At 37.7% G+C, this 13050-nt stretch overlaps 1 long non-coding RNA gene across 1 annotated transcript in view; it reads right to left on the bottom strand.

The window, feature by feature from the left end:
- LOC141728346 (uncharacterized) overlaps nt 1–12706 on the bottom strand; it is a 39706-nt gene extending 27000 nt beyond the window's left edge. Inside the window, exon 1 of the long non-coding RNA XR_012579267.1 lies at nt 12495–12706. This is a non-coding gene — a long non-coding RNA (uncharacterized LOC141728346). The remainder of the gene's footprint in view (nt 1–12494) is intronic.
- Between the last annotated feature and the right edge of the window lie 344 nt (nt 12707–13050).

Raw genomic sequence — 13050 nt, 5'->3', positions numbered from 1 at the left:
GCATTAATCTTAATTGCTGTATATATTTCTTAATTTACCTAGTTTACCTTAATTTACTTGCCATAACACCAATGTGACTGCTTCTGGATGACACAAAGCACTATTCTCTTTCTCACATTAATTTTTTGTTCCGTCTGAATCCTGTTCTCACCATTGAGAACGCACATGTAGCTTTGCTTTCACTAAATCTTAGGGAATAATTTTCATAAGGTTCTCCAGACCTACTTTATTTTGAAACAGAGACTGTCTAGCCTGTGTTTGCTCTGATACTTAATTTAAAATAAATCATAACTGTATTCAAAGATATCTGTTGCAGTTATAACTTCCATTATCTTTCTACTGTGTGCCAAAACAAAACTGGTAAAAGCATTACCTCCTGTTTTTTCAGTGACTTGGAAAGAAAAGTTTGAGCCTTCAAATCCATATATTAGGATGCTATCAATATAAAATACAAATATTTTTCAGACTATTTATGTGAAAGTAAATTTCCCATGATAACACAATTATAATGATATTTCTATCTCCTAAACCATTAAGGAAACTTGCAACCTTGTATAAATCCAGTCTGGAGTCACATCAGATTTCTGACATAAACTATCACCACCAATAACTATTTTTAGATTTATTTGGCAGGTGGGTTGCATTTAAATTGTTTTAAATTTGGATTTGCAAAACTTGGTGTTAGTTGCAAAATCATATATTCTTGTGAGATCTAAATATATATACACACCCATGAATGGGGGGGATGGGGGTGGTTTTTTGGGGTTTTGAGCGGTTTTTTGGCAAAAAAATCTACAAGAAAGGTAGATCTGTAGCATTTTCTGTTTCTAGTTACTGGCCTGGCTTGGGTCAGGAATTTTAAAAGTGACTAGAGAACGAAAACCAGACAAGAAACTTTATGTCATCTTTTTTTCAAAACCAAAGTACTGATTCATTGGAAACACACTTTGACTTTTGCATAGTTGTTTTAGTCAGTTCTTCTTTTCTTTAAATTTGTTTGCCATTCCAGATTTGACAAAGACTGTGTCAGTAGTGCCATCAGGGAAAGGGGTCTCTGGCAGTTTCGACTTTGGTGGTAAAATTAGTAGATAGAGTTTGCTAACAAAATCTGGCACTCACAAACCTACACTGACCACATGTGATGATTTTTCAGCATGATGAACACAAACTGAGTAGGTTTTTTCCACCATTGTGAAGGCAAGAGGAAAATGCTTAGTGACAAGTGACACAGAAATCTTCAGGACAGATTCTCCCACAATTGTGATTAATGAACTTTAAAGCTCCAAAATTTAGGGCACCATAACAAAACGAGTTGCTCTCTTATGTAACTAGACAATAGGATTTTTTTAATAAATTAGACCTTTAAAGCAACACTTAAGGTTATTTTAAGTGTCCCTTCATTTTGCACACAAAATAACTTGCAAGATTGACGTTGCTATTACAGCTATTGTTTTTGCATTGCTGCTTTCCATTATTGACATATTGTATCCATACACACTAAAGATGGAACTCCATGTTTGAATATTTTGAGAGGTTAACTATAAAAATGCAAAAATGCATTCAAACAATGTCTATATTTTTATGGCAATAGAGTTATTGACAATTTTTAACTTGGCTCTAATGCCAGAAGGATGACTGCATTAAAGAAAGGAGGCATTCAGCCCCTGTTGTAACTATATTTAGACTTACTCTTGCTGCTCTACATGAGAAACAAGAGTCCAGCAGAATTGTCCACTGATGCCATTGTATGTTCAGGTAACTATTTTGTGTCCAGACTTCTCCTTTTGAATGCAGTTAGAAGTTCCTACACACTTGGTCAAATATAAAATTAACACCATAACTTGGTTGTGAAATATCACAGGAAATATTAATTGCTGACTTCTTTGTAATCATGAAGGTCTTGAAGCGACTGAAGGCATAAGTAAATCCTAAGGCTCACAAATGCCATATTTATTTCCTGCCTATTTTCCATAATAACAGATTTTTGCTGCTTCTTAATCATAAGATTTGGTTAATTTTTTTCGCGCATTTTTATCCTGGCTTACAGGTAAATGCTTGCGAAACCTAAATTCCTGCAAAATAGCTGGGCCACCTGCACCCAAAAAGCAAAACTCCTGGAGGTGATGATTGAGGGGTATGGGAGTACTGCTATCTATCTCCAACTCTATCCCTACTTTGGCGTGCCTGCTTAAATTCTGTTGCAAATGGTATTATTCAGAGTTTAAAATCAAACACGTGCTTAAGTATTTTGGCAAATCATAGTATCATCCATGGAACTCACTCCATATATTAACAGCAGACCTTAAAATATCCACTTGGACAGTTTCTTAAAGTTTTAGTGTGTGAAAAAATATTGATTCTGTCTGACCTTTTTTTAATTTGAGTATGCAGGCAAAAATTTTATAGTTTGTCACTTGATGGGAATGCTAAGGATGAGATAAAAATCAACCTCTTTTCCAGCTGCTGGAAAGAGTTAGATGTTTTGGATTAATCAGTCAAGCGACAGTGTGAAGTGTACAGTAAAATTATCAAAATGTTTCTCCAACTGTCTCTTCTTAGCCATCTCTAGCACCTGTGCTGCACATTAGGAGTTCATTGAGGTCAGATCACTGGCATATTTTTCTGTGAAGAAATACAAATATACTTTTTATTTTTAACCCTTAAATGCTAATAGCATGGATAGAGAAGAATCCAGCTACAGCAGTCTCCTAATGGCCTCGAGATTTTTTTTTGCTACAGACAACATCTCTATTTTTGTTCATTCAATGTTATTCAGCCTTTTGAAACACTGAGAGAAAATCTGTTGAAACAAGTGTTTTGTATTTATGAAAAAAAATTCTAATGGAATTCTATGAACAAATTGGAAAGGGTTTTCATCAACAATTGGGAAGCTAAACATCTGAAACAACATATTTGTCAGCAGGCTGACTTTTATTTTATCTTTGCAAAGATGGGAATCAATACAAAACACAGTCTGGAAACCCAAAGAGAGAGGAAAAGGAAAACCATGTCTGGCTAGCAGATATCCCTTCTTCCATTCACCAATCTTTAACTTTAAAAAGACCACAGAAAACTTCCTTGTGAAGGGAAGAGGAGGGACAGAAACTAATCTCTTCTCTCTTGTTACCAGTGACAGGGCCAGAGGGAATGGCCTGAACTTGTGTCACGGAAGGTTTAGGGGTTTAGACTGGGTATTAGAAACACGGTTCTTTACCAAGAGGGTTGTTGAGCACTGGGATGAGCTCCACAAGGAAGTGGCCACAGCATGAAGGCCTGTCTGAGTTAAAGTTTTTGGACAATAAATCCAAATGGGGATCATCCTGTGCAGGGATAGGAGTTGGACCCGAAGATTCTTTTGGGTCCCTCACAATGCAGAAACTTCTGTACTTGTGTGACTCTGTGACACTGTACCTGCAGTTCAGGCACTTGTGACTCTGCTTACACATCCAAATTTTTTTTATTTTCCTCTCCTTCTCTTATCTCCCCTCTCTACCACTCTCCTCCCCTCCCCAACTCCAACTTAGTACTTCAGCCACAAAAATGCATAAAAATCCATATACTGACCATTGGTAGCTTCCTAGAGGAAAATCGCAGTTCGAAGAATTAGAAAGGTTGGAATGCTATTCTATGGTATCGAGTATAAAGGTGGTGGTAATTATTTGTGTTTGTTGTCTTCTACGAGTGACCTAATGTTATTTTTCTGACTTCTCCATGCTTCTGTCAGGTATCTGTGAAGAAATTTCACCCAACTGACAGCTAAAGTTACATGCCCTTTTGGTATAACATTTTTTGGTGTCATCACACATACCAGAAGTTATGGAAACTGCATAGGAGTAGATCCCTTTGTCTTTCCACAGTTATTTATATCTAGAGATCAAGTCAGCCCCTTCAATTTTGTAGACTTAATTTCTGAGCTCAGGTTTTAGACTTTGTATCGAGCACTGTGTGAAAATACACCCTGCAGCCAAATCTTCAAATAAGCTGAAGTCATAAAGAAAATATCAGGCGCAGCAGCGGTGAGGCGCAGGAGCGCTGCGCAGGAGGCGAGTGCGCGGCGCCCCGGAGGGGGAGCGGCCCGGGGCGATCTCTGCGGAGGGCTCAGGCCGCTGGGATCTGCTTCCCTTGGCCCTCGGCCAGGGCCCGGCCTGGCGCAACGCGGAGCGCGATGTAAGGCCTGTCTTCCGAGGGGCGGCTGAAACGCCCTTGGATTATCCCTAGTAATAGGATACAGGTCAGGCAGTTGTGGATTTTGTTTTTTTCTTTTTATTTTGTTGTCTATAAGATCCTGGATTACAAAGAGATCTGTCTTTTTCTGATGTTTAGGATTGTCATTCAGGAAGTGCAGGGCAGATGCACGATAATGAGAGGCCAATATTAATTAATTAGATTTGCTTCCTTTTCAATCAAGCACTGCATACTTGAATGAGAGTACAATAAAATCATGCTCTATCATAGATTAAGGATGACTATTTCCTTCTTAGTAGAAAGCACAATTTTCAATCAACTGTCCTTGATTTCAAATACAAGCCATCCTCTCAGACAAGTCACCTTGCATTTAGCAAATTAATTGCACATTTTCCAATTTGAAGTTATCTGACTTCTTGCCAATTTGTGCTGGGATTACTTCCTGAGCTATAGACAGTTTAGGAGGTTTTTGTTGTTGTTGTTTTAAAACCTGCTGTGCTAGAGGGAAATGAAGTCTTGACTTTGATGTTCTTAGTGCCTTTACAGCTGTAGAGTTGGACCATCTGTGCCTCCTCAGGTTTCCTCAGGGAAGAGCAGTGGGATACAGCTAAAAGCCTCCAGGGATGAGATGTCTCTGGGTGAAAAGTGTGGCTGAGGAGTCTCATAGCTATCAGATCCTGGCTGCCAAGACATTGCCTGTAAGGGGTATTGGAATTATCTCAAATTGTCCTGGGCTAATTTATAGCTCGCTTTGTTGCCTTGATTGCAAGAGCAACTACATGGTTAATTGCAGGATTTCCCCAATTTTGTTCTCAGGGTAAGATACTCAGCCTCTTTTGAACTTAATTAATAGCCATATGAGAAGGTGTCTCCTCTGTTTTGTGAATTGTCTTTGCTACCAAAAAGGGACTAGTGAAGCCTGGTTTCCTACATTTTTGTGTCTTGTGCTCCATTCACTGGAATATCCTTATTTACTTCGCAAATCCTTGACTTTCAGACCTGCTGGAAAGGAAGGGCCATCATTGATTATGGCTGAACCACATCTCTGTTGGTTGTGGGTTATTGAAGCAAGTGCTTCTCAGTCAGATAGTAGTGGTATCTTGACTTTTACACATCCATATGGGAAAGAAAAGAGATCTGTCTGTACATTGGCCATAAATGGGACCCTAAAAGGCTCTCCTTCCCAAACAGTTAGTTACTGCTGATTAAACTCATAGGAATCATAATAAAAAGTGGCCAACAAGATTTTACAGTTTTAGCGGGGGCTGATAATAAAAAGAAATGGAAGGCTATTCAGGCAATATAATAATTCACACCTTGCTTTTTTGGGAAACAAGGGGGAAAATAGCTCTAAAGCCAGACATTCACATAGTCTGGCCAAAAACTTTTGAAGAAAACTTTTAATGGATAAAAAAGTGGAAAATTTTAATCAAGTATTTTTTTCTTTATACAGAATATATCCATTATTTATACATGCATATATAAATTCTGAATTGCACTTTGTGCAAGTCTATCACAGAATCATTGATAGCATTCAAAACTGAGGTTAGGGTTTTTTAATTGAAGGGTTCAACTATCTGCAAGCACAATCTTATGCTATACAAAATTATAGATCTTTCTCTTTAGAAAACTACTTTTTAAAACTGAAAAACAAACTTAATTCACAAAGTGATTGATTTAAAATATACATTTTAAGAAATTTGCTATCGTATTTAAGTTTTAGGGTTTTTCCTAATAAATTACCTTAGGAACACCCTAGTACTTGATTTGGTGCTCACCAAAGGGACACAGTGGCCCTTTTAAATTAAAAGAGCAAAACTTTGTAAGTCCAGAAGGGATTATTAAGCTGATTTACGTTGCACAACTGCATAAGACAGAGTATGGAATTTTAACAAGTACTTTTGTCATGATGTCCATGACTATAGTCTGAAAGTGTACCTTTTAGACCGAAACGCGATTTAAGCTCTACAATTGCCACAGGATCCAGAACTTCCTAGAAAGGGTGTGACACAGGCTATTTTCTTCTGCGCCTATTTTGTGACCATGACAAATGTTTTTCTGGAGAGATATGTGCAGAATCTACTTTTTAAATTACCCACTTGACCAGACATTTTCAAAGCAGACGGCCAAGAAAAGATGAGGTTTTGCAAGAAGGAGTGGGAAACAAGCCAGAAAATGTAGAGCATGAGAAGGGGAGAGACTGTCAAAGATAGTGTAGGTTAAGACATGTGAAGATAAGGGAATCTACAGCAAGAAGGAGGAATAGGACCACTTCAGTCACTTCCCACTGTTCTGGGGAAGAGCAACTTTTGTAAATCCAATTCAGCAATCCAGTCTTTTCCACAAGCTTTGCACTGCTGATAAGTAACTACTTGAAGAAGCCCACAAGATCTGAACAACTACATCACCCAGGCAACACCAGGAGTGGGTGAGGCAAATAAGAAGAGCCATTATTAAAGAATCGGCCTAGTTTATCTGGAACAACAAACTCTGGAATGCACAGATCATACTTTTTTCCATTATATCACTTGTGAGGGGGAATTAACAATATTTAAAAATTATTCAGATCTAAAGATTAAAGTAAGTTTGGATTTCTTGAAAATTTCATGTTGTCATGATTTCTATATTTAATACCCTTACTTTCGGGATCACCTGGCCACAATTTTAACAATTGATGGTTCCTCATGTCAAAAATGGCATCTTTTAAAAACAAAAATATTCCAGGCAAGTATGTTAATTGCCTAAATAACCAGGTTGGCTCTGTGACAGCTCATCTACTTACTCTCTGTTTCCTGAGCTGCTGCTGTAAGTGCCCATGTGGGTGCAGATCAACGCCGTGCTCCCCCATGGTGTTCTGTAGTTCTTCTACAATGTGTGATTATCAAACCAGCAAATCTTAGGTGTGCAAATGGAATTTTTTTGAAACATGCCATTTAGATTTGTTTACATTTTATTTATCATATAATTTCAAACATTATATTTTGAACTTATAGTTCTGAATGTTTTTAACCATGATAATAAGTTTGTGTCCAGTCCATTTCTAAGACTAATAGAGTAAATAAAATATTACTAGTTTGGGAGGGTTTTTTTGGCCCCAATATGTTGTTCTAAACTGTCAGGTTCCATTCCATTTTAACCTTACTTTTGATAAAGAAGTAGAAATATGAGAAACTAGAGAGATGAGAACCAAAGAAAGTGAGCTATATATTAACTGAGTGAGAAATATTCTTCTTTATCAATGCCAAAGACTGATGTTTTAGAATAAATCTAAATTGAAGTAACATAGTCCAAGCAGTGACAACTGCTATTAATTTACCAACCCTATATCCTTTTACAAGCAATTCAAATTTTGCTTCTCAGTTTGTATCTATTTCTATTATAGCTCTGAAGCACTGAGCTCCCTCTTGTGACTAGCACCTGAACATTATTCTGATTTTGAGGCTACACATCCTGCACATACTCTTGAGAGAAGCAGAACTGTTCAGACACTGGATTCCATCTGATCAGCCCTTCTTGCATCTTATAATGTTCTTTTAAAATGGCAACAGTGGCTATGTGGAAAGAATACAGACTTAATCTTCCCCATTTTTGGTAGCTCACCCTTTGCATAGGTACTTTTTCAAAGTCAAAGAAAATGTGTCTCCTCAAAAGTCTTCATTGCTAATGCTGAATCTGTGTCTTCATAAAAATTATTTGATCACTCCTCAGTGACTTATTACGCAATAAACACAATATAGTGACCAGTAATCAAATGAAGACTAAATATAAATTCACCAACCATAGAGCCAGGAAATACAATCCATCATATCTGACAGCAATTTCCTTTCAGAGTTGTAAGGTTGTATTTCTTTATTTACACTCGGTGATGAAGGTATAATGGTTCATTAGCATAGGCACAGCCATTTCTGTATGATATGTGTTGCCTTTGTACAGCTTATTCCAAGATGGTATTAAGGGATGACATTCACAGCTGTGTAACTATGAATACAGTATGTTCAATAACTGTGAACCTTTGTTTGATAGAGGCATATTGGTAGAAATGTCTTGTATAGAAATGACTCTCAGTAGAAGACTGAATTTGAGAAAAAGTCTGAAATGTAGAGAACAAGAGGAATCCAGGTCAATATGCCCTTCTTTAGCTTTCTGACCCGGAACATGATCTCTTTGAGACTATTTCTTGGTAGATGAGAAAGAATAAGTAACACACCCCCTTGATATATAAATTCAAAATTATATGGTCATAGCTGGGAAAAAACCTGTGAATAATCCAATCTATATGTTTCCAATAATTTCCACATCCCTGAACATAAAAGAGATATTTAAAGGATTACCTTTTTAATACTTTTAGGTAAAAACAGAAACAAAAGAACAATTAAAAGATATCTTGCTTAATAGACTTATTTGTAAGAACATTCTTCACCTCTTCTAAGTTCTAATATTAACTAGTACCAAATTTTCAGACTGCCATTTTTAACATACTCAGTTATGCAACTCCCATCATCTGACAGAGTAAAAATAGGATTAGGTTTACAGTTACTACCATTGCAAAGGGCCCCAAATTTAACATTGGATATAGTCTTCTTATTTTCTCAGACTATTGCAAAATCAATTTTATTGCATATAATGTACAGATAGGCACATGTCTCTGTGACCAAGCAAATGTCTCTGCTAATCTTGTTATCCACAGATGCAGTAATATATTTTTCCAGGCAACAGAAAAATACGTACTCTGAGCTCTACAGTCCTTACTCATACCAGTCTACTGCTGAAGTGGACTGGAGCTTTGAACAGTGTAGAGTTACAGCTTAATGAATGTTAGTTCTTCTGTATAGGAGAAATTCATATGCTTTCATACTCTCTCAGCTTCATTTCCTTCCAAGGCTCATTAATTTTTAAAAGAGCCAGCTTTCTTACCTTTGCCTCCTAGTAGGTGGTGTTGCACTACCATAAATATAAGGGTATTTATAATTTTAGCTGGAAGAAGAGTACGATAAAGCTCAATTGCACAGCCAAAGAGGTTTGGCTAAGTATCCACATCAACTCTATGGAAAAGCTTCGACAGATTTCAAGGTGGTCACTGGGTTGCCTAATTTGGACATATAATGTTTCTTTTATTGGGCAGAAAGCAGTATGATTGTTATTTCTAGGACCCTAGCAATTTGTCTGGACTCAGATGCTGTGCCTGCCACAACCCAATCAAACAGTGAAGAGAGAAATGGTCTTTTTCAGAATTCTAGGTTTATCCCACTGCAACTTAGGGACTCATTCAACAAAGTGGAGCGTGTAATAAATAATGAATTCATTCTAAGGTGTTCAAATTATCGAATGTGGAGAGGTGGAATGTTGTTGCTAAAGCAGCCAAGGGAGACAAGTGGAAACAGCTGCAAACAGCCACGAATAGCCCAAAAGTCCTGGTCTTCCAGCAAAATTTTCAATATCACCTAATCACCTTTCTCTTCAGTTCCTTGTCTTCATAGCAATGCTCTCAGTCTTCAGATTTGGTATTGTTGACACTCCCTTCAAGTCAGTAAAGTCTTTTCCCTTCCATTCAGTCATCTTCTATTTCTTGAGTAGTGCTATGACCTGCTAATGTCTAAATGATGCATTACTTTATCTTTACAGAGTGAGATGCACCTCTCATTATATGGTGTATCTCCATCCCTTACTTTCTTTGATTTTCTGTTCATTCTTTACCTTCTTAAAGAGACCAAAATTTAAGAGTGAAAATGAGAATGTAATAATCTGACTGATAAGTGGAAGACCCTTTAAAACCCACCAAAATCCTGAAAAAAACTTTCTTTCCTTTCCTATTCTACTGCCATGTAGGAATATCTGAGAAATGTTTCACAGGCCCTTGGATTCAGTGTACTTTGTCAAAAGCCTGAATTCTACAATACTAACTGGTATTAGTGATCACTAGGTCTTCATTAAATAGACTGTCATACTAAACTGAGTTTTGCTTGAGCAAAATTAGAGAAGGATTGCACATTATCAAGTTTTCCTGTGCTCCTTTGTGAGAATGGTGCTGTGAGGGCTTCAGTGTGACACGATACATGGTTGACAATAATCCTTGATTAGTTAGGTGACCAACTCAAATTGTGCTCACCGAAGAGAATCTCAAAAAATTATACTGTCATTTACTCAAAAATCTATGCTCTTTTCCTGAGTATAGTTAAGCCAAAAAATATATTTACCAGAGGTTGTTATTCCTTGAAAGTTGCCTACTAACTTGTGTGAAGTCAAAGCAAGTTTGATTCAAATTTGAATCCTCATTGCATGGATTTTTGCAGCTTTAGGCAACTTTTATGCTGATAAAAGGAGGAAAGGAAGGAAAGTTCTTTACTTCCCACTGCATTTATATATGTTTTACATGCACAAGACCAATTCTTGTGCCAGCACATAGGCCTTGAGCATTTCAAAATATTAGATCCAGAACAATTTATTATTGGGCATTTTAAAAGTGCTGAAAATCTTCAGTCATGGAAAGATTCATGAACATGAGTTGTAAAACTAATTCTTAACAAAGGCCCTGAAAAACAATTGATCATTTGATAGCTAACCCTCAAAGCACCTCCAGTGCATAATTGCTGATTTGTCACCTTGAAGACCCCATTTACTGTCATTTATAATGTTGATTTTATACATAGTATTCAAACTCTGGGCACCACACACCTGTATGGTGGAGATTTGCTAACAAGAAGGTCCAGAATGTAATCTCTCAGTGTGGTTAATCAAAGTAGAAGAGAATAAAGAGGAATTGGTTGTATCCCCTGTATCAAGTTCATATCATACAGATACAGGAAACCACAATTTCTATTATCAGGGTGAAAGTTACTGAAAGATGCTTGTGTGGGCAACTTTCAACTTCATGCTTCTCTATGCTGCTTCATTCTATAGAAAGGATTTAAATGTCAGTTGAGTGAGAGAGATAATGACATTAATTTAGCATGTGTAAGATTCTTGGAGTCTTTTCATTAAGAAATAGCCATGGATTCAATGAAAAGCAAAATGTTTCTCACTTTGCTTAGAAGACTTTGTCTTCAGCTATCTCTGATGGCTGTCTCATAATATCTCATGGTTTAGTGGATAGAGACCCCACCAGGGAGTTGTGGAGGAAGAAGCAAGCTCCAGACTGAAGATCAGAATTTAAATACTTCAATGGGTGTGAGTGCTCACTGTTAGCAGAAGGCAACTAACAACATCAGTGTTTTTCCTCAGTGTCAAACTGTACAGCTATGACATCCAGACACATTGTTCCCTGTTTCACCTAAGCAGCATTTCCTCAGACAGACCACTTCTTTTTGACAGGATTACAGAGTTAGGAGCTCAGAGGCATTTTTTTTTTCTTTCTGGGCCTCAATCATCCTGTTTGTTTTTCAGGAACATCCCAGCTCCAGAAATGTCCTCTCCCCAGGCTTGACCTGCTTGCGTGGGCAGAAGAAGACCAGGTTCAATCGGCCCAGCATTGAGGAAGGCATGGTGCCCAGGTCTCTCACGCCCAAGCACTCCTACTGCTAGGTTATTACACAGAGAGTGGGCAGCACCATTTGCAGTGCCTCCTCCACCTGTGGTGTAGAAGGACACACTAAGCCCTGCTTTCCTTTTTTAAAGACTTGACTTAGACAGCTGCCCTCAAGAAAGGACCTAGTGTTTGGCTGGATACATGTTGAGTACCGTGGCAAAGACATCTTAGTTATAGAAAGGGCTATGATAACTTGAAGTCAATGAGCTTAGACATTTCCCGCTGCAAGTGCTATTTTGAAGCATCTATCCCTTACTCCAGATTGTTTAGGAAGCCTAATTCAATGAGTGAACATTTTATTTTCATTCAGAAACCAGAACAAGATTCAGAGAGGTTTTAAAGCTCTTTCTCTAATGACACTGAGACTCAGATAATTCCTTAAATACTTGTCTTTATTGAATGTATCCCTTAACCCCAAGGGATGTAGGAACAAAAATTCCTCTGGGCCTTTTTTTTAAAATTCCCTTTCCTGTCTGAATGAGATCCATTCTCCTAAAGGGGGACCGGCTTTTTGAAAATCTCATCCATAAAATGGTCATTATTGTGGAAAACTTTGCACAGCCGTCGGAGAGAGTTTTCAGTCGTGTAAGCCAAGCCAAACTGACTGTGGCAGAGTTCATTGGGAGCACCACCCCTGAGTATATTTTTCAGTAAGTAGGTAAATTAGCCGCGCACGCATGCACGGCACAACTTCCTTCCGAACATTCAGCTGTCATTAAAACCTCTGCTGCTATTTAAAAACGTCTAAGCTCCTGCGATGGGCAGCTTTCAAGGACTCATAACTCACCCAAATCAAAACCAGTTTTCACAAAACTGCTCCAAGGCTTCTTGATGGAAAAGGTTTCCTTACTGAGTGCCATTGTTTCCAGTTGTTTCATCCTGCTAGGTGTCTAAAAGAGAAAGTCACAAGAATTTGTATTTGTATAAGAACTTTCACTCTCTCTTTCAAAAATATAGCACTGAGGATAAGCTTAGCAGGAATAAGAAGGATTAGGCATTTATGTGGATAATGAGAACATCCATGATTACATCAGTGGGGTGAATAGGATGAAAACACTGTGGCGACCAGCCCTCTCCTGGAATCTTTTAACATTTGTTTAAAAATTTTATAGGAGAAAAACTTCTATAATGGTGTAAACAAAGGGAGTGGGTTAATCAGACATGGATTAAATTAAAGTCACCCACCTAAACACATTGATTGTGGAGATTAAAAGCACCATCACCTTTCATCTATCTTGTTTACCTCCCAAGCACCCTCTGGCTTTTGTGTGGCATTTTGGTTTCCATGGCCACTGAAGGTTCCTTCCTATAATCAAAAACGACCTCCTGTTATAAAAGACTCA

Source organism: Zonotrichia albicollis, chromosome 2, assembly GCF_047830755.1.
Source record: "Zonotrichia albicollis isolate bZonAlb1 chromosome 2, bZonAlb1.hap1, whole genome shotgun sequence".
Taxonomy (NCBI): Eukaryota; Metazoa; Chordata; class Aves; order Passeriformes; family Passerellidae; genus Zonotrichia; species Zonotrichia albicollis.
Note: the sequence above shows the minus strand (reverse complement) of the source record. Positions and strands in the feature narration are given on the sequence as shown.